Source organism: Passer domesticus, chromosome 14, assembly GCF_036417665.1.
Source record: "Passer domesticus isolate bPasDom1 chromosome 14, bPasDom1.hap1, whole genome shotgun sequence".
NCBI lineage: Eukaryota > Metazoa > Chordata > Aves > Passeriformes > Passeridae > Passer > Passer domesticus.
Window position 1 is genome coordinate 15,128,396 of NC_087487.1, and position 21,647 is coordinate 15,150,042.

General features: G+C 41.6%; 1 long non-coding RNA gene across 1 annotated transcript; it reads left to right on the forward strand.

Annotated features, from left to right (window-relative positions):
* The first annotated feature begins 2,523 nt into the window (after positions 1–2,523).
* On the forward strand, positions 2,524–20,798 carry LOC135281135 (uncharacterized). The gene is made up of 6 exons (XR_010347890.1): positions 2,524–2,594; positions 3,441–3,630; positions 10,485–10,709; positions 12,176–12,280; positions 20,296–20,380; positions 20,609–20,798. It is a non-coding gene; the product is annotated as an uncharacterized LOC135281135 (long non-coding RNA).
* Positions 20,799–21,647: the final 849 nt, after the last annotated feature.

Below are 21,647 nucleotides of genomic sequence, written 5' to 3' on the forward strand. Positions count from 1 at the left end.
GCTTTCTTTTTGTTCAGATCTATTTTGGTTGTTATGGCTGAACACAAAATAGGGCTCAGCAGGGCCATTGGTGGAGCTGCCATAGGCTTGAGCTTTCCACACAGCAACCCTGCAGCAGTCTGTGTGATGAGCACCACAAGCTGTAATGCCAGGTACAGCCAATGGAACTCAGAGCTGAAAATTAAACATTTTTAATTAAAATCCACATCTGCAAGCTTTGCTGAGAGGCAGGGTTTGGCTGCTGTGCTCTGCTGCCACGCTGGGCTCACCAGTACCAGAGATGGTAATTCCAGAGGGGCAGCCAGAAGATCTCACTGGTTAATATCTAAAAAGGTGCTGGTGCCCTATGGAAAATGTTTTGTGAAATTCCCTGTCAGGAGAGATTGTATCTGCTTGTGAGTAGTGTCACAGGCGGGGAGCATAGCTCTCCCTTCTGTCAGGGGCAAGCCTGGCCTTGATGAAGGTTCCAAGGTGCCTTGGAGCTCCTTTGATGCCATGGCCGCTGAATTTGTTGTTATGTCAGCAGTGTGCCATGAGTTCTAATTAAGCCATCCTCAAAGTTCCTCTGAATTCCTCTGACTGCTCTTTCTGTGCCTTGGATAACATCCCCTGACCATCTCTCAACCATCTCTCTCTTCTTATGTAGGATAGATGTGTTCTCTGGCTTTGGATAGATGGATAATGTGCCGGTAGGGTTACAAGCCAGGGTTTTGTCCTGCACATCCCACATGCCCCACGCTGCTGCTGCCTCTCCACTTCTCCCCCTGGTGCCTCACATCACCCCCTGAGCAGGGCTTGTGTCTCTGTGGGGTCTTCTGGAGCTGGAAAAACCTGCCAGGAAAGGTTTCATTTCACCATCTCTTTTTTGTTTTCAGTGGAATAACTGAAGCAGTCTCACACCTTCCTTATTCAGCTACAGAGGCAAAGAAGAGCCAATGAGGAGTTAATTACATTCCTCTGCACCTCTCTGTGTATGTTATAGGCCGTGAGAGAGCAGGTTTGAAGCCTGTTAGCAATGATTTCAAAGCCAGAGAATAGAGCAGCATATTCATACCTGGTTAATGTGCCTCAGCACTCATCAGCATTTAGCAGCCCCCCACTCTGCCTTTACTGCTGTGTTGGTTTTCTATGCAAATAGATCTAAAAGTATGTTTTTCATGAAAAACAAACAACAACAAAACCTGTATCCTAATATCTTTTAGCTGGAAAGGAATAACATCAAGTGGCAGATTAAGAAAAACATGCCAGAAATATTTAGAAAGGCTTTGGGGAAGAGAAAAGCTAGGACTTTCTGTTCAGTTCCTAAATTTCAGGTTTGTTGTTTAGGTTTTTTTCTGCTTAAATGGAGAAACAGGAGTGGCAAGAGAGAGATGAGAATTTACAGACTTTGAGCATGAAGATCTCAGCAAGACAAAAGCTTGTCACCCTCATATGTCTTCCCAATCAGTTTGGAAGCAAGACTTAATCAGCTGAGACAGTCTGAGCAAACAGGGTTATCGTTCAGCCTTCTCTAAAAGTGGCCAGATTAATACTTAATTCTGTGAAACAAGAAGTGAAGTTTGGAGAGGCCAGCCCACCTTGGAGAAGCGTGGCTGTCAGTGCTACAGAGCAGGCAGTGAAACACGAATGGTCAGGTTCAGTTTTGTTTAAAATCAATTTCATTTGCTCTAATGCAACCCAGGTTGTGTTTGCATTTTCAGTAATGGCTGGGAATAATTCATTCTCTCTTAATTTAACAAATCTCTCACTCTCTCGTCACTCTAACGAAACCCCCAAGTTTTATTAAAAAAATTACTTTGACACCAAATTAACTCAAGATTTTAAACCAGTCGTCAGTGTGCCTTTAAGTCAAATCCTCTTTCCACTTTTAGCACAGACGCATGAAAGAGGAGGCTGCTGTTCCTCCACGAGCATGGGGGAAGATTGAGTTGTGTGTGGGAGGACAGAACAGGAGAATACTCCAGTTACTTGGGCCACTCCTCCGGCAAAATTAATAAGTATTGTTAGAAAGTACTTTGCAGGGTAAAAAAAAAAATAAATTAAGCTCCTAAGTGTAGTCGAATGATGGGGCTGAGCTGGCAATAATAATAATTAAGGGGAAAAAAGAATTGAAAAAAGGTGGCTAATTTTCTCCACCATTCAGACTTATTCTGGGGAAACAGGAGATAGCGCTTTTGTCGCTGTTTCCAAACTGGATAAATCACCCAATCTACAAGCCATAACAAATCTTTCTTCTGTTCCAGCTCTTTCTGAAATTATTTTTCCTCCAGAGAGGGAGGACTGCAGCCCCAAACTTGATTCTGAGGGGTCCAGGATATTCAAGCCTTCAAAGGTCATTCAGACGCAAACTAAGACAGACCATCTAGCAAGCATGTGGGGATTGAGTTCAAAATCAAATCTAGGTACTACAAATACCCTGAAGAATTTTCTTTCCATTTTCTATTTTGCCCCATCACTCATATATTGTACTATTGAGTTATCTAAAGAAATAAAGCATGTTTATGTCATCTAGGTATATTCAGCAAACTTTATTCCTCTCTCAAGAGTTCATCCATCAGTTTCAGCCTTCATCTAAGCTGGGGACATGTGGATCTGTAAGTATATCACTGCATCTTTCTACATCCTGTTCATTATGATGGCTGATCAGCAATTTGGACTCAAAGAAAGGCACAAACGGGACCCAGACAAACCCCACAGGCCTGTCAGAAGACAAAAAGGGTGAGGAGGGGATAAATCCTTTTTTCTCTCCAGAAGTAACCACAGAAACCTGATGCATAAGATAAACACAATGCAAATAAAGAGGAATCCAGTCTCCTTTCAGCCCTTTGGGGTTATACTGACATGCAGGATTCATGTCTCCTTGGCAATACAGCCTCTTTCAAAGGCTTATCAAATTTCAGTTCAGATTCCCTTGTGTTTAATTTTAGAAAATGATAACAGAGTTTCAATACTGAAATAATAAATACTTGTGTTGTTGTATTTTCATGGTGAGATTATTCTTGGTTGATCTATAATTAACTGATCTAGTTCAAATGGTGCCCTGCAAATTACATAATCTTTCTTTACCGTTCCCCTGGTCTCACCATCCTGAATCCTGAATGCATTTAAGAAGAATCATCATAAGCTCTTTTCAATCTTTAGATGTTTAAATAAGACAAAATCTCTTAACCTCTTCATGAGGGAGCCGGTACATTCCTGTCACATACTTATACCTACTCTGCACTTGTCCCAGTAAGGTGTCTGTTCTTAAATACCAGAACTAGATGGAATATTTCCACAAGTTTTTATCAAAGCTTTGGGCATTGATAGCTTTATATCAAAACCACCTCTCCTAGCACAGTCTAGCCATTTCCTGAATGACCAGTAAGGCAGATCCTTTCTTTCCTTTGTGGCAGCTATTGGATTACTTTTTTCCAAGCTTTTGGCATCTCTCTTTCCAGGACCTGGTGAATCTTTGGAAGAGTACAGATGTGAAAATTCCAGTTTGAGGAAGCCAGAGCTTTGGTTGTTGACCTTTTCTTGTTGGCGACATCTTAAAACTCCATTTCTTCTTGGCATCTCTTCAGCTATTTTCTGCACAACTTGTGCTCCAAGCAGAGCAGGGCTTTTTTCTGTGCCTTGACAGAACTGGTAAGATGAATACAAGTCCCATGGCTGTGATGATAATAATAATAATGATAATTATAATAATATCTGCATGGCCGTCTAGGTGAGCCCCTCTTATCCCTTTCTTCCTCATGTGTTTCCAAACCAGCAGATGAAAAAGGATTTGCAAATGCAATGAGAGTGTTTAATTGCTTAGCCATGCTCTAAGCAGCTTTTGCTACTGAGTTTTTCAAAATTACAAGTCAAATTTGTGTTGCCTATCAGGTTTCCTAAGAGCCACACACAAGTTGAAGCAAGTGGTGGGAACTGTGGGAATTGCTCAGGTGGTGCCTCAGCAGCTCCAGGGTGGTTCCCCTGTGTGTGACAAGGTCAGGCCAGTGGAGACTGTCCTAAGTCATAATTCACTTTTAGATCAAAGATCATATTTTGAGATGAAGAATGCAATTATGAATAGTTTATAAACTGTTAGTAAATTATTAATAGAGAAGAATACCCAAGTCATGAATAACATGTTATAGATTATTTAAAGCCTATCAGTTCTAGCAGTGTAGTTGAATATAAACCTGGCTAATAAGCACAGTATTGAACAGCCCATAACAATCGATTTACTCATTATTGATATATCTATTACTGCCTTATTAATGTGTTGTTCACTATTTATGTGATTGCTCTTGCAGTAAATTAGTCTAAACTGATTTCTTTTTAAACAATCATTTATTTGGAGAAGTCATTCTTCTGAACTCTGAATTTGGAATTTGTTAAAGAACACACATAAGCACCTTTTTGTCCCTGTAGTAAATTAAAAATATTTGACTGTTAATAATGGCTACCCAAAAGGTGGTATTTCCTCTGCCACTGCTATCAAAACCCCTTTTCATAAACTAATCAAATTAATGTGCAGCCAAGGGAGAAATCTAAAATAATTATGTTGATCTAGGGCTTTGAAAGGAAAAAAATTGACAAGCAGAAAGTTATCAAGCCTGTTGGAATTGTGGTCCATGTGAGAATACCTTCGTGAGATGGGTGGGATCTTCAGCTTTGGTTGTACATAACACTATCTGAGCACAGCTCCAGGGGTACCACTGAGGAAGGAGCTGGTGGGGTGAATATCAGGAAACATTTCCTGGCAGTGAGGTCTGTCGGGTGGTGGAATGGTCTCCCTGGAGAAATGGAGGAAGTCCTGTTGCTGGAGTCAATTAAAGGCTAGTCTAGACAAACCCTCCATTAGGATATTCTCCCAAGGAGCACCCTTGTAGACAGAGAGGGAAATGACATGAGGGATGGGAAAATGACCTCATCCATCTCTGTCACCTTTAAAATGCAAAGGCTATGTTGGTGTTGGCTACCACTCCACAGAGGATGCCAGTAAAGATATTAATCGTTGAGATGGTTTTGTGATAGGGCTGGGAAGGAGACAGTAAATATCAGTGACTCATAAGAACTGGCAAAAAGGACCTTCTGATGTGTCTTTTGGTCACTATTTTTGTGGTGAGGTCTGTATAAAAATCAAGCACATGGGAAAAGCTATTTGGTCCATTTATAGTGCCCAATCAGGTAGCATTTGGATTTCATCATCATGAAAGATAACAAAAGAAAAAAGATTAAATATCAGTACACCTAAAAACATTGGAGTGTCGTCCACTGGAGAGAGTTGTCTTGTCTCCATCCAAAGCTGCATTCCTCTAGAACTAATGCTGCAGCATAATCAATGAAAGGAGCTCAACTCCACGTGGGTAATGTGAAAGGGCTTTATTTTGTCTCTCTTGACACCTTGGCCCAGTGGTCTGTGGCAGTGTCAGCAGTTGCTTGGTGGCCCTTGCTGCCACAAAGCTGCCACCCCGTTGGAGGGCTGGTACCTGGGATACCCACAGCAGAATGTCCCTGGCAGAGCAGGAGGGCTCTGGGGACATCTCTGCCCTCTCCATCCCAGTGCCTGGCAGATGGGGCACAATCAAGGACCCCGTCTGCCTGCCTGGCAATGAGGTATTGGAGCAGCTCCCTGTTGCTTTTGCGGGCACCATAAATGTGATCAGATTTAGGGGCTGCTCCAATTTATGCAGCACTGGCACCTCCAAGACAGCTGGAAAGCAAGAGTGGCTTTAAAACATCACAGAGATATACCAAATAACTGCTTAGCTCAAAAAACTGGCCCTATGCCTCATGCAGACTGACAAGGGTCTGTCAAAATCTACCTGTGCAGAAGAACAGGGAGGAGATAATGATGGTTTTTACCTTGCTAAGGTAGGAATTATTTTCATCCTGTGCAATAAAAGCTTAATGGTGTACATGCAAGGCACAGCTGTACAATTCATCTCGTAGTCAGAATGTTATCCTGAAAATTAGGTTTTAGTTAACAAAGCACACAGCAATTCTCCCCTCATCCAACAGCTAGAAGTCCTGAAAAACCAGGTAGGGAAGGCAGGCTGGGAGTAATTTTCTTCCTCTCACAAAACATAAATTGCTTTTGACTATTTGTTTGTTTGTTTTTAGGTATTTATTTATTTATTTATTTTTGAGTTTCCAAGGTCATTAAAAATGAATGTAGGCCTTTAAATTTCTAAATACCAGAGGAGCTCCCATTAGCTTTCATCCTCCTGTCAGTGTCTTTTTTCGGGAATATTGAAGCCACAGATGCGGAGGAAATGCGCCCAGTCGGTAGATAACGCCTGACTGGCCTCTGACCCTGGGGTTAAACTGCTGTCTGGGCTCTGCAGACCAGTATCCCCCTTCCCAGGGATGGAAAGCTGCCAGCCAGCTGTCAGCGTGCCAGGGCATTGCATGCAGCACAGGGACACGAGGATACGATATCTTTTTAATGTCCCTTCCTTTCATGCCCCTCTGCGTTCGCAGGGACGGAGGGGATTGTGTGAGCTGGTGCTGAGCCTCCCATCAGTTGTGTTTTCATAGCTGCCAAATAAATCTGATTAGTTTGTCTGCATTCCCGGGAAAGTAAATCTGCTGTTTATCGCCGGGTCCATCAAATCCTGGTTATTTCAACTAATGCTTGTTAGGGCATATTATTATTTATTTTCCTTATTGTGCAATAGCCACAAGGATTTTTACAGTCTGTTGAATTATAGGTAAACGGATGGTTTATCAAGCTAATACAATGAGACTGGTAAGGCAGAGCCAGGCTCTCTGAGCCTCTGGTTCAATAAGGGAAGGGACAGAATGACAGATTCATGTAGCTTTGATTTGGTCCTGATGGCACTAAGGACGGAGGAGTGATTGTTGTTGTTGGAGCTGGCCAAGCCACCAAAGTGTTTTTTGAGGGGTCTTTGACTGCCCTGCTTGCTACAGTCCCCCCTTGGCCTGCTGCAGGACAGCTTCTGCATGAAATCTGTAAGCAGAACATGCCCTTCCCAAATCCTGGGTATGCTACAGCTTCATTAACACCACCTCAAGCTGGATCAGGTTGGGTATCAGGGAGTGAGGGACACTTTCCTTAGAGTCTGTTATCACAATAGTGTTTGCTGCTGCAATGGTGACTTGGCTCCTTTCTGTTCCTCCCAGGCCCATCAGTGTTTGCACTTGAAATAATTCTGTGAATGTAGAGAGGGGAAATTGAGTTTAACTGACTTGCTCCAAAACATCCACAAAGAGTGTACAGAGCAAAGGACTGAGCTGGCGAAACAGATCCTGAACTAACCCCTGCCCATCCCCACACCATTCTCCTTCCTCCAACTTGAGATGGAAAAGAGAGGTCACATCCAGACATGCTTTAAAGCATGGCAAACAAGCAAGAGTAGACACAGGACTGAGCAGCTTCCAAACAGGATCTTCCTGAAACACATTTGGCAGTTCAGGTGCAGAAAAGACTCATCATTTCCCTCTATATTATATTTATGTTCAGCTGCTGCCTACCCCAGATGTGCTTGCATCTTTGGTGGGTGAAATGACTCCTGGGAGGACACAATTTGGACAGTTTTATTAGAGCCAGTTTTCCTCACTTGGAGCTTCCCAGGGTTTGACTCAGAACTGGTTCTCTGTTGGATACAACAGGGTCTTTCAGGAACACACATGAACAGAAAGTTACTGCTCATCAGTCACTTGGGCAGGATATTTTTCTCTCAGTGCAGAAGCTCCTAATGCTTGTTTTAATCTTTCTAAAAATTATGTAGAAAGTGGTTTATATATATATTTTTATATGTATATATATATACATGAATGTATTCCCATTGTTGCCATGAATTAATTTTTATGAAGAAAACCTCAGAAGTGATTTTTAATTTGGAAGTAAAGAAGTGAATCCCACAGTAAAGCTTAGCAGGTTTATAACAGATCTTTTCCTCAGGTGGTAAAGGCCTATGATTAGTCTCAGTTTGAGTCTTGACTTTATACATTTAGAAATTGGAAAATGGAACTCAAAGTACAGCAAGTGCAGCAGTTCTGGTTAGCAGAGTCTCTGGTAAGAACGTGGAGGACAGCATGAATACAAATTACTCTGATTTGGGTGTAAATCATTGCATTTGGCTTAAACTCAGCATTGTTTAAAGTTGCTTCAAGGATCCCTTCCACACCAAAAATCCCTCACACCCCAAAGTATTCAATCCCATGCTTAAAACACATACAGGCTTGGGAGAGCACATCTGCTGGCAGCAGCAGCAGCTGTACAAAAGCATCCTCTGCTTGCTTTCATCTCCATCCTAATGGAAAGGAAAATGGAGCATAAAGATATTCTGCAGAAGGTTAAGTGCTCCTGTCGAAATGCGGTGGGTTTGGAGGAGTCAATGAAGCAAAGCGGGGCTGGGGGGTGGAGAGGGCAGGGGGGGCCTGGAGGGGATGCACTGGGTTCTGTTGTTGGGCTGCAGATGTGTTATTCCAATTAACTTGAAAGCGGGAATGTGAGGGGTGAGCAGGAGGGAAGGTGAGGAAGCGTTTTTATGGCAGGAGGTGAAGTCTTCCCCGCAGACAGTGATGGAGATGGCCCTTCTGGTCTCTCTGAGGTCATCTGGTTTTATGTGAGGGGAGAGGTGCAAAGCCAGTACACGAAACCCAAACAGGAAGGGTCTGAATGGCACATGTGGAAGAGCTTAACAGGCACATGCTTGACCCAGGGCTTGGATTGCTCATCACCGAGCAGCCCTGTAATTACAGGCTTTGCTGGACAGTCACTACAGCGAGTTGCAGGATAAGCCACTTGCCTTAATTTGATGATAAGCACTGCAGTTTGACTATGTGTGGTTGTCAAGGTCTTTGGATTTGTTGGGTAGATGGATGGCATCAGGATGTAGATAGATGAAAAGATATTTAAAACATTCCTGCTGGATTTCAGCACTGAAGGTACCTATAATTGCACTGTGGTGAGAGTCTGGTGAGTTAATCAGCATTTCAGGCTGAAAAAGAGGAGGGAAGGAAGTGTGTGTGTGTGGGGAGGACATGATAATACTGAGAATAAAAGTTAATTAAAAAATAAAATCAAGAGAAATGTGTCTCTAAGGCCACTTCTTTTGCAGAGACCACCTGTCAAACGCTTCCCTGTCTATAAAACCCAAGATTGGCTTCCAATCTACTCTGCAGTTCTTTAATTTTTAATGCCCCTCCCCTGGTCTCACAGGTGGCTATTATAGACAGAAGCTGTCGCCTGTATAGATACAGATGTGTGTAATGCATGCAGTGAACATGAGTGCTCAGGATTTGGGAACTGACACCAGCCGGGAGCGGGAGCTGCCAGAGGAGGTTGTTAAAGCTGCAGAGAGCAAAGTGTCTCAGCGTTGTTAGGGATTGCCACGTCTCTGCTTCCTTCTCCTTCTTTTTTTCTTGCCTCTCCAAAATGTCATCTTGGAGAATTTGAATTGACAGCATCACTAGATGCTGAACTGCAGGCAGGGAATTCAGGGTGTGGGGTTGTGTATGGGATTTTGAGGTAAAAACTGCTGGTTTTAATCCAAGCCTCTTCTCTGTTCCAATCCTCAGCTTCCCTGTTGCAGCAATTGCAGGTAAAAAAGCAAGGAGTTATAATTCTTTACCTGACTCACAGGGGTGTTGTGAGGCTCAGTTAGTTAATTATAGTAAAGCTTCTGAATAATAATCATAATAACACTTAGCAAATGAAAAGCGAGTATTATTATCGTTAAAGTAATGACAAGGCACCCTGCTGAAGGAAGCAAATATAATACTGATTATTAAAATCATTTGTATTTAGTGGCAAATGTAGCTGCTGCTTTATAAACTTAGAGATGTAATCTTGTCCCCAAGCCATAACAATAAGTAATTCCAAGTGCTTTGTTGTTAGGCTTCTCAGGATATAGGAACAAACAGGTACCTTCAGTCAGAAGGGATTTTATTTTAAGAATTAAGAGAACAATGGAAGAAAAGAGGGGAAAACCAACATCTTGCTGTGACGAGGACAAAGGTGGGTGTCTTATCTGAGCACTCTGCCCCCCTCCCACTGGTGCCAGTGAGCCCCAGGGCCAAGGGGTGAATCTGGGAGAGGAATTTGCAATGGGAGTGGAAGGTGAAGTCTGAGTTTGGAGGAGATCTGAAGCCAAGATTTTGGTACAAATAACAAACACAAATTTTTGTCACCACATCCGATGGTAAACTCTCAGATTTGCTGCTGTGCATACAGCTTAAGTATCTTAGCTATTACATCTGTCAGCACCCTTGAGATCACAGTGCTACAGCCTGGCTTCTCTTTTCTTTCTCATGTTCATGTTTCTTTCTCCCAGAAAACTTCCCTGCCTTGCCCAGGATATAGCAGGAATATGGACGAAAGCTTCCAGGGTCTAAACACAGCAGTGCTGGGATGAGGAAAAAAAGGAGAGTTTGGCTTAAATCTAGTGTAGGGAGAAAAAACTTGTGGTTTTGAAGTAAACATCCATCTTTTGGGTAACAATAATTTTTTTCTTCCTTGTTTTTTTGCCATTTAACCACAGCTTAAGATTTGAGCAACTGGAAGGGGCCAGTCAAAAAGTCATTGCTGTCAGCTGCCTCATGGAAAAAATGCCTGTTCCCATCAGAAATAACACCACTGCATCTGGTCATAGCTGGCTGACACTGTAGATGTCATCTCAGAAAAGGGTAAAAATATTGAACAAGTCTCTGGATTTTCTTGTCACTCTCCAAACATGCTCTGGCCAAGTCCTGCTTTAAAATGAAAGGTAAAATCTGCAGAGTCACTGTTTGCCTTGTATATTTTGTGTTGATGGATGGCCTCAGTTACTAGGGCTATTAATCCAGCAATTTTTTGGAACATAAAATTAATTTTTGGAGGAAATAAACTACATAAATAAAATGAGTATAATTGGATATCGCTCTGGTACCATTGATTCTAGGGCTGTAAATTGCACTTGATGTTCATGGTGTCGGGCTCTGAGGCCCTTAATTCTGTTCCTTAAGGATGACTTATGATGTCAGGGGTGAGTGTTTGCTTCAGCAAGTTTGACTATCTCAAGGGGATCCCAAATTTGCTATAAAGAAAAATAACTAGCTTGTTAATACAACCTATTTGCTTTTTGGTTGTAATATTTCACCTTAGAGCTGGCTTTTGATCCCAGGAATGGTTGTTATTCATATCAATCTAATACATCTGAACGTGGCATAAATACTCAGGTTGAGAATCAGGTATTTGTATTTTGCTCTTGGTTGTGTTGCAGTTGAGGTTGTGTTGTACTCTTGGTCCTGTGACTGCACCTCTCTGCTTTGTCGACAGTTTTGGTGTTGAATTATAACTATTTTCTTATTGTGGGGTGTGAATACATACATGTCAGCTTGTGAGCCTTCAAAATAACAAACATGGTAGTGTAAGGACAGAATAAGCTTTGCAATAGATTGGGAAGCTCTTCTCTCATCCCAGGAATCTGCCATTAATTGTTGATCCATTTCTGGAAGGGCGAGTTTTGAGGCACAGCAATTCATTGCCATAACTGCGGCGTACTTAGCCCTGAGGGCTTCCAAGAATAGAAGATATATTAGTAATATCAATTCCCTTTACCTCTTATAAGGTCTTATCTTGCGTGGAAAAAAAACAGAATCCATGGAGGTCTCCCTTCTGGTCCAGTCTGAAAGAGGCACTTAAGACCTCTTCAATCCTTCACTTTCTTTGTTTAATTTATTATACTGTCATGTATGAACATCTTCAGGAAAATATTAATTAGAGTGTGTGTTCCTTGACAACTAACTCTAAATGGATTAAACATGCTTTACTCGATGAAGCAAGGAGGTGTTGATTAAGAGAAATTGAATTGTATCCCTGAGATAATTTTCTGTCTCTGTGTCTAGAGAATATAGGCAACACCAATGCTTGGAGAAGAAACAGAGACACTACACTACAAGTATCTCAAAAATAATAGTCAGGACATGCATATTAATTGATTTAATGTAAAAAAGCTTGATGCAAACTTGTGCTGAGACTTTAAATTGAGGTCCTGACCATTCTCTGTGGTCACTAGAGGATCCTTCAAGAATGGGAACGACCTGGCAATTTCCAGTTTGGATAATTATGTTCTGCTTCCTTAATGTTTCCCATGCCCTTTCAATTAGTATGGTAATCATCTCCAGTTTGCGACCTACACTGAAGTGTAAGTGATGGTACATGATGTTAAATAGCTGCTATGTTCCACCCCAGGAGCCACTGTTTTCCAGGAGTGATGCCGGAGTGAGAGAGCTTTGTCATCTGGTGGAACCAAAAAGTGAGGGACTCCAGTGGTGGAGCCAGAGCTGCCCCTTCTCTGTAAGCTATTTCAGAAATTCTCCTGCATGAAAAGTCTAAAATGAAAAGTCTAAAATGTGTGGGAGATCTCACTTTAAGGAAAAAAGGAACTAATACACGAGTGTGGAAAGGAGGAGAGAGTCATTAAAAGCAGTGAAGCAGCAGCAGGTGAGGAAACCTCGGCTGCGGCTTAGGGGTGAATTTTTAGTACATCTGGTGCAGTCCATCAAGCAGCTGTGGAGGAATGAAGAGGTGCTGCAGCTCCTCTCTCCCTGACAGTGTGATTTAAAGAGCTGCTCTTTGCTAGCCTGGCCTTGTGCCTTTCAGTTGCCTTGAAAGGGAGAGAACCGTGTCTCTGCTCCCTCATTGGCATTTGTCTTAAAAATAAAAAAAGACAAAAGAAGTAAGAAAAACAACAGAGTGTGTGGTTGTGTGTGGGAGTTTTCCACGCTGAACCCTCTGGTCAGCCACTGAGTAACAAGACAAAAGGAATATCTCACTGGGCTTCACATGATTTGTTTACATTCCCCTTAATGGTAAAGAATTTTTTAGCCCAGTGTTATACCTTGTAGCTGATGTGGTTTGCAGCATGACAGCAGTCCCAGCTGCCTTTTGGATAGCAGAGTTTCCTTGCAAGAGATATGTTGCTATTTTCCATGGGTTTTTTTTATATGCAGCCCAAATGAAGTCTCTGAAGGAGTATCTGTCTTTTGCTAACAGCCATCATTTTTATATAAATTCGGAGGTATTCATATTATGTCTTCATCTTCTATATCTCAACTAGTAACAATATCACAACTACTCCCTCCTGACAACTATATTCATTTCTCATTAAAGATATTTCATGTTTTATTCAGGAATTTAAATGAAGCTATCAGAGCCTGTAATAGCAACAGTTTGGGATAATTGTATCTCATTGATGGCAGCCTCAAGAGTTCTAATTAATATATATTTAGCTCCCTGGTTGTCTTTAGACCAAACGCCTCAATATGAAAGACTGGGAGAGGCGATAAGGGGAGGGGGAAGGGAACAGGCTCCAAAATAACAGCCCCTTTTGAAATTTGGGTAGGAAAATCTCTGTTGTGAGAAGGAACTGCATGCTTTGGGATTCTTTCTGTTCCCCCACCCCCCGCCACCCCAGTTCAATCCAAAATAACTTTTGATATCCAGAGTCCTTCTTGAGAAGTAAAATACAAGAACCTAGGTTTGCTGCCCACTTGTTTAGGGGGAAGGAAGGATGACAAATTTGTATTTTTCTCCTCCAGCAATACACCTGATATCCGAGTTCAGCTTATCAGTGGTCTCTGCTTTTATTAGCTCTTTCCCTGCCTCCTCCAACCAGAGTGCTCCATTCAAAATTGCTTGGTTTCAGAGATATGATCTGCAATGCAAACAGGCTCTCATTACACTTTTCCATACTAAAAAAAAATTAAAAAATCCTACTTTCGTATGTGCCTGATTAGCCCTCACCATACAGCTCTCAATTTTCTTATCCCCTTTGGGCTTTTTATTCCTTTCCTCTCTTTCCTTCAAAAACTACCTTTCTCTCTGTTGTATGAAATGAGCTAAAAAAAGATTTGGGGAGGGGGTATTATTCTGTCATTGGAATTCATAGCACTTGTATTCACTTACAAGCCTGAACTATTTTCTCAAATCACTTCAGTCTCTGTGACTTTCTCAGACTGTAGTTTATAAATCACTTTTGTGGTACACTATCTAGAGGGGATCAAGACCCCTGGAAGCTTGAGTCATATTGAATTGCATTGTGTAACGGAGAGTCATTAGGAGTTTACAGTCAGGGGAAAAAAAGAAGTCTTATAAATAGGCTAATTCAACTGGCACTTATATGTTTTAAAGGCATTATTGAGGAAGCAGGATGGTAGTATTATTTGCTCCCAATTTTGCTCTCATCAGCAGCAGCTAAGGGTGGCTCTTGAATAGGGCAGGAATAGAGATTTTATAGACCTCCAGCTTTAAAACCTCTATTTTCCCCCCCTTTATTATTTAAGCAAGTACTAAGGACTGTTTAGAGGTTTATTTAAATGGCTTCCATGCTGGAAGCTAATCCAGCCTATACTGGCTCAAATTGCCTCAGTTTCTCCTGAATAACAGCTGCTTTTCTCTTACTTCTACTGTGGGTTTTTTTTTTTTGTTTTTTTTTTTTAAGGTGTTAATTTAAGGGAAATATATTGTGCAGAACAGGGGCTTTCTGACTGTGAAAAGATTTTCAGCAAGAGGTTTACTCAGCAGCTGCATTTTTCCAGTCTGATTCTGACAGTAAGGTTATTCCAGTAAAGCATCTCCTTTTTTCCCCTTTCTTTTAAAGTTAAAAAAAGCATGATGATGTAACGTGAAGGTATTTATTTCATTTGGGTGTGTTCCACTTGCAGATTTGTGACACAAAAGTGTCAAACCCTGGGTGTAGCCTGTCTGCAGGCTGGGTCTTCTTGGCTGAGGCTTTTCGAATACCTGGATATCCTCACACTTACAGGTGTGGTAGATGGAGAACAATGACCAGAAGCAGGTGCCTTGGCTCTCAGGAACTCCAACTCACTGCCAACAAGCTCACTCCTAGCTGAAATTGCTGCTTTTTTGGAAAAAAAAGAAAAAAGAAAAAAAAGACAATTCTCAGTATTGTCTGCAGCTCTCAGCCCCATGTCATCCACTTCCATGCCATCTGTGGGATCGCCACGCTCAGCTTGGTCAGGATTTTCTCAGAAAAACAAAGTGAACCCAGGACGAACCCTTGGCTGAAAACAAGGCTGGAGTCAGAAGTTCAGAGGGTGGAGAGTTGAGCGGGCTCACGTGGCCGGCAGCAGCTCTGGGTGAAGTGTCTCCCTGGGATTCAGCTGATGGGTTGCTTGGCAGCTCTGCCCCAGTGCTTCCATAACCTGGGCTGGAATCCAGCCCAGCCCTGAGAGATGGAGGGTCAGTCCAGTTTGATAGCGTGAGGTCAGGAGTGGAATGAGCCTGGGATATCTCGATTGAGATTTGAGTGTATAAAAGTATAAATCAAAAAAGCAAAATCCTTGAAGGGACACCTTGCAGCTGTCTTGGGAAATGAAAGGCTTTAAAAATAAGAGGGCTCGAGAGCATGAGAATCCTGCAGTCAGTGCAACTAATAAAGCTCTTTGGTCTCAACTCGGAGAGCAGTAAAGTCCTCTCTGTTGTCTGGAGAAGTGGAGGGTGTATGGCAAACCTGAGGGAGACACTGCTCCTCAACACAGCGAGCTGCCAGCATACTGAGGATTATCTGTGCACATAAATACAGATCACAGCTTTTATATTGCTGCTTCTCAATCAAATACATTGAAAAGCTTATTCTAAAAAGGCTTTGTCAGCTGAAGGGACCCTTCTTCTGTGTCCTTGAAAATTCTCCACAGGCTCAAAGTTCATCCCCAAAGTCATGGAAGGGGAAAAGAATGAGCTTTTTTATCCACATTACTCCTGAATGCTGCTGTCTCATTCTTGCTGCAGGATACTCATAATTTTATGCTTATTTAAACAGACACATATCTAGTTTATGGGCATATTCCAGGGGAAAAAAAAAAAAAGGAATCATGTCGCTTAGAGTGCAGTTCTCATGGGCAAACACCTGATCCCCTTTAATAAGAGATAAAAGGGAAACTATTCCCTTGCCAAGCTGCTACATTACAGGGTTTTGCTTGCAGTAACACGCTGGTAAGCTGCACAACTGACTGGTGCATGGCACAGCACGGGCTCAGCTTGCAGGTACAGGGATTGTCAGCAGCTTGTGCCAATGCCACTGAAACCCAGGGCAGCAGACCTGGGATGGAGCACGGAGTGACACACAGGGTGCAGGAGAGGTTTCAGAGTTCAGAATGTGCACATCTGTTAATCAAACACAGGTCAAGGGGGGAACTAAGCTGCATCAGCCAGGATCCTTACTGTTTTAAGGATATAGGTTTGGGGTTGTTTTTTTTTTCTGTTTGTTTTGGGGTTTTTTTGGGGTGGGGGGGGCTCTTGATAGTTTGGGGTTTTTATTGCTATTAATATTTCTTTAAGGAAAGTGAGCAAAGTGCTGAGTTCTCATATGCTTGTTTCCACCTCTCCAAGAATATTTTAAGTTTCCATTGGTTTTCTTTGAAATGGCCTGTGCTGGTGCTCTTTTATTCTCTGTAAGGTCTGTCATTTACTGAAGGCTTTGGATTACCTGCTCTTGCCCAAAAACATGGGCAGTAAGGAAACAAATGGCTCAGCTATGTAAAAGCTACAGGTTAAAATTCTGGATCTGTTTTTGTAGGGTGAACCATAAGATTTCTTTTCACAAGACTTTAAAGCTGCTGCTGCTTGACTTTTGTTTTTAACGGTTAACACAATGAGAGATGCTAAGAGCAGGTACCTTTCACCTAGCTGGTGATCTGGGATAGCTGAGGATCAAGAGCTTGATATTTGTTATGACTTAAATAAGAAAAAAAGTATACTCACTTTTCTAGTTTGGATTTGTGAATCTGATTTCTATTTTGGTCCCTGCTGGATGAAATTTTTCTTTTATTTACTGTTTTTCAGCATATTCAAGAGCTGATCTCTAGGCAAAGCATTACTCAGGATCTCAGATTTCAGGAAATAACAAGTCCAAAAAGTGCTCTAGTTCACTTTAAAGCAGAAAGTAAACACTGGAGATGTTGACTGAGTAACTTTGCAGGCACACTTGCATCTCCACTGAACCAGAAGGTATCTCTTATTCACACCAGTATGGACACATCAGGAACCTGGTGAGAAACTACATTTAGGAGAAGGTTCCATTGAGCAAACCCAATGTGCACTTAGTTCAGATAAGCCCTGGAGAGTCAACCAGTGAGACCTCAAAGTCCAGAGTAATTTGCGGTCTGGTGTATCCCAGCCCAACTTCACTGCTCTCTTTTTATAAATCAAACGGAAAAAATCAGGCAAAATGATCAGGCACTCAGATGTGGTCCCAGAATAAGTGCAAAGTCTGTTCTGTGGTGTCTGGGTCTTGTCTGATTTCTGCTCACATGCCACTGAAAAAGTCCATGTAGGTTTTAATCTGACATTTAACCTGTGCAGAAGCATCTACACACTTTAAAAGAAGGTCAATGTTATTCAAGTGTATTTCACTTTTAAAGATGATGGAAGTGAATTATTTTCAAAATCCTTTATTTTGGATGTCCTGTCTGGGCAATCCCACTAAAAGAGCAATAGAGTTAAATGGCTGACCTGCTTCTCTCCTCAAGGAACTAGCAAAATACTTGCATATAAAGCTTTCTATAATGCCTTTTACAGTCAGTGAGTGAAAAGAAAGGAAAATATTATGGCAGGGCAGCTCATAAATTTCTTCTGATTTTTCTGGCACCTATGTAATACAGAAGGCCCCTCTGTTGTCCCACCAGGTAGGCAAAGGGGACCTTTGCAAGTTATTTCAGCAAATTGCTTAAAATAAATAGATTAAATATTGAGTGTAAAGTTGTAGTAGCAAGAGGGAACTTGGTATGGGAGAGGATGGAGCAAGCAAGTGTCCTCTCCTTGTCCATCATGCTCTTCCCTAGCTCCACTTTCTTTTAGGATTTCATCAATGCTATTGCAGCATCTCAGACTTCTGTGGTTTGAGCCCAATACAGTTTTTGTGGTCTCTGAGAGCTCCTTCCTTTCTAAACAAGAACAGCAAAATGCAAACACTCAGAGAAACTAATAATATTGAAAATCTGCTGAAAGCAGGGTGAGGGAGAAAGGAGAAGAGCGGATTAGGGGAAAGCCCTGCTCGAATCCATCCTTTTGTTTTATGGCCAATGTGGCCTTTCCTCGACATATCAACGAGAAACAAAGAATTGAAATCAAACAGAAGGGTCAGCGATTAGGAGAGAATTGTCTGCAGCATTTCAGCAAGGCCACCAATGGCTTGTGCAGGCTTTGGCTGCTCTCCCCCACCTCTCCCTCTGCGTTCCCCTCGTTACACGATCCTACTTGGGAACATGTTATCAAGGACTGAGAATCAGGCCAGTGGCTGCTGATGTTGAAAGGACATGACATGTGCACAAGGCAGGGCATAGGGGCTGGCTGCACATATTAAAGGCAAACACATCACAATCCAATTAGTAGAAATGGAGTGTGTGTGCTGGCTCTGGGAATTTTTTTTTTTTTTTAAGTAATACTTCTGTGCTTTTTCTATTGATTGATTTATTTTTGAAAGGAGTAATTCCCTTCTAGCTTTTCTTCTTCCTCTCCTCCCTCCTCCTCCCCACCTTCAATTCCTTCACTCCTGAGTTTTCACCTCACCAGAGGAACACGAGTTCAAAGGCAATTGGAGTAGAAATAAAAATAAAAACAAAATATTGTGAATGTGAAGAGTTCTCTAATCTCTTTTTGACCTTCCTGTACAAAGGGCAATTTCTGCAAATCTGCTGCAAACTTGTAAATCTTCAGTACTGGGAAGGATAAAAGCAACATAAAACATTTCATTAGAATTTAAGCTGACTAGCTAAATGTGTGTCTGCGCATGTATAGAAATTTCTCCTTGCTTTTAAGTATGTCTCATATTCTTTAACACATTACCTAGCCACCAGGGTTTTTTATTATTTTATTGGAATGCATCTCCTGTACCTGTCATTCACTATTTAAGTAAGAATGAAGAGGAAAAATTCCTAAAGAACAGGTTTTAAAATTCTGATACCTGAAAAGACCACAACTTTCATTACATTCAGCATGTTTTATTGGATGCAGAATTAAGCACACAGTCAGTATTCAACATCTACAGTGATGCATTTTGGTTCTGATATAATGGGCAATACTTTGCTGTTGGACTGTAATCTTCCTGCTTGTGTAGCTCATAGTCTAGCTGCATAATTAAACTCATGTAAATTTAAGATTGTGTATAGTCCCACTGAGACTAAGGGAGTTTCTTGTCTGCCTAAAGTTAGTTTCTTTATAAGTAGTTTGTTGGTTGAGGCCCAAAATTTTATCTAAAGTCCTAATGCTCAAAGGTGTCCTTGCTCAGCAAATCACTTTAGAAAATGCTCAGTTTTAAGGCCATGCCCAACTCCTGCTCTTAAGACTCATTCTGGTATGATGGGTAGCCATGGTCTAAAGGAAAGGTCAAAGAGCAGAGAAATCAGACAGGCTTTTCTTTGCACTCATGGTGGTAAATACATAGAATTTAGTGAGAGGAAAACAAAACCATGGGGGAAAGGAGAAGTTCAAATGAGGTAGGTGGACCTACATGGGCATTCTCGCTTCCTTCCTTCCCACAGCTTCCTCTGTTCCTATAATCTCAGCACAGATGTTTCCTTTTTAATCCCTGGCTCCAGCTGGCAGAGCATCTCTGCTCTACCGTACTTAGTCGCAATTACTGCAGACATTAACTCTGCACATGCTTCGGAAATTGACTGCTTTTTCTTCCTTGGAAATGTTGCTCATCATCAGGTTTTTAACAGCCAGAAATAAAGGCCATTTGTGTAATGATGAATCCGATTCCCTTCAAGATTTGTAAGAGAGATAAAAGGCACAAGAAGCAGGCTTAAAACAATTGCTGGCGTGGTAGAAAATTTGGATATTGAATTTATAATACCTTGCTTTACTAGGACAGAGAGTCTTCATAATGTGATAGAAAAAGAATGGGAAATATGTCAAACAGATGCCACAGTCACCTGCCTGACGCTACTTTTCCAAATTAATCACAAGTACTTTTTTATTTTGATTAGCAAAACAGACACTTGGTATACTAAGTGCGGGGTGTGTCTTCTTGTAGGTGAATTTTCATTCATTAATGGAGTGGGGGTTGATCTAAGTGTCAAAGCTGCAAAACCCTAAAGTCAGATGCACTCTTCTCCTTGCACCCAGGCATGAGACTGTCAGGGTCACCCATTTGTGGTGTGATGCTGCTGAAGTGCCACCAGAGCCTGATGTGACCATGGCCAGATTATAGCAGAAAAACATGTATAACTCTGCCCTGGGCTTGCAAGCAATAAAAATCCAGCTGCTGGATTCAGGGGTCCAAGTTTATCCTGATTGTCCTGATTTTGAATTTTTTTCTGTATTCAACAACTTTCCATTGTGTGTAGAAGTGGTCTGACCAGCCACACTGCACTGACAGATGGGATGGATGGACAGAGGAACAGTGAAGAATCTGGAAACATCACACATCAGGTAAAACAATTCATTTGCTTTGGTGAAAATTTAAATAATCTAAATAGACTATACAAAATATCTTTAAAATTATCAAGAATCCCTTCAGTTGATCTGCACTCTTTCTGCATGATGCTCATGGACTCAGATATTTTGTTCTTGATTCTTGAGGGCAAACTGATTTAGTGCATGAAAATCTATTAATGAAGTCACTGTGTTGCTCTCTTTGTTCTCCTCTTTCCCCTTTAGCACTTGCTGAAAGCACTGGATGTATTCCCACTGCTTTCTCCCCCATTCCTGTGGAGGAGGAGAATGGATAGCACATCCAGCCTTCAGGTGGCTGCTAATGTGACATATACAACTTCAGACATTTGTGTGAGCACCCAGAATAACAGAACAAAGTTGGTGACAACCTGAGGTCATCTTGCCTATAAACCACCTAACCACTGCCCTGCAGGTAAGAAACTGGAAACCTGTGCTTATCTCTACCAGTTAGTGTTCTTAAGTGAGCAGACCATTGCAGATTAAAAAGATGTGCTCTTACAAACACACAAACATTTTAAAGGCCCTGGAGAGCTTTCAGTATGGATTCTTGCTACCTCTCAGTCATTTAGAAATACGGGATTGGTTTGACAGTGACAGTTCTAGGACTAAAATGAGAAAGTTCTGGCAAATGATAACAGTTCCGTGTGCTCCTGTGGAAAACTTGCACAGATGAGTGTACAGTTTTCCCAGGAATGACCTGTAAAATCCAGATTATTATATAAAGAGAGAGTTTTATTCACACTGTATTGCCTAATACTCTATGCAGCCTTAGTATCATTATGGCCCATTGAAAGGGCACAATGATTGAGTATTTTGGCTTTCTGCTGCTATTGAGTCCATTCAGTGATGGGGAACAAGAAAGGAGAATGAGAGGAAGAAAACAAAACTGAAAGTGCTTGAGGACAATTCAACTTTGAAATTGTTTTCATTAAATACAGGGAAAGTGCAAAATGAACCCTCTTTGAAACTTGCTGGATAAAGGCTGTTATGAAAGCTTTCAGTATTTTTTTTTCAGCTTTGGCTCTTCTTGCACTCTTCTAGGCTAGATGAAGTGTGTATGAAGGCATCACTGACATCAGCAATTGGAAAGTAAAGAAAACAGTAAGTGCTGCTTGGCTATTGCAGAGAAACTGCAAAATCTACTACATAAGTAAAGCAGGCAGAAAAGAGAAAGTTAACATTTTTGTAAGCTCTGTGACTTCTCTTTGATCATATTTCATGTAGCATGCACAAGAATGACAAA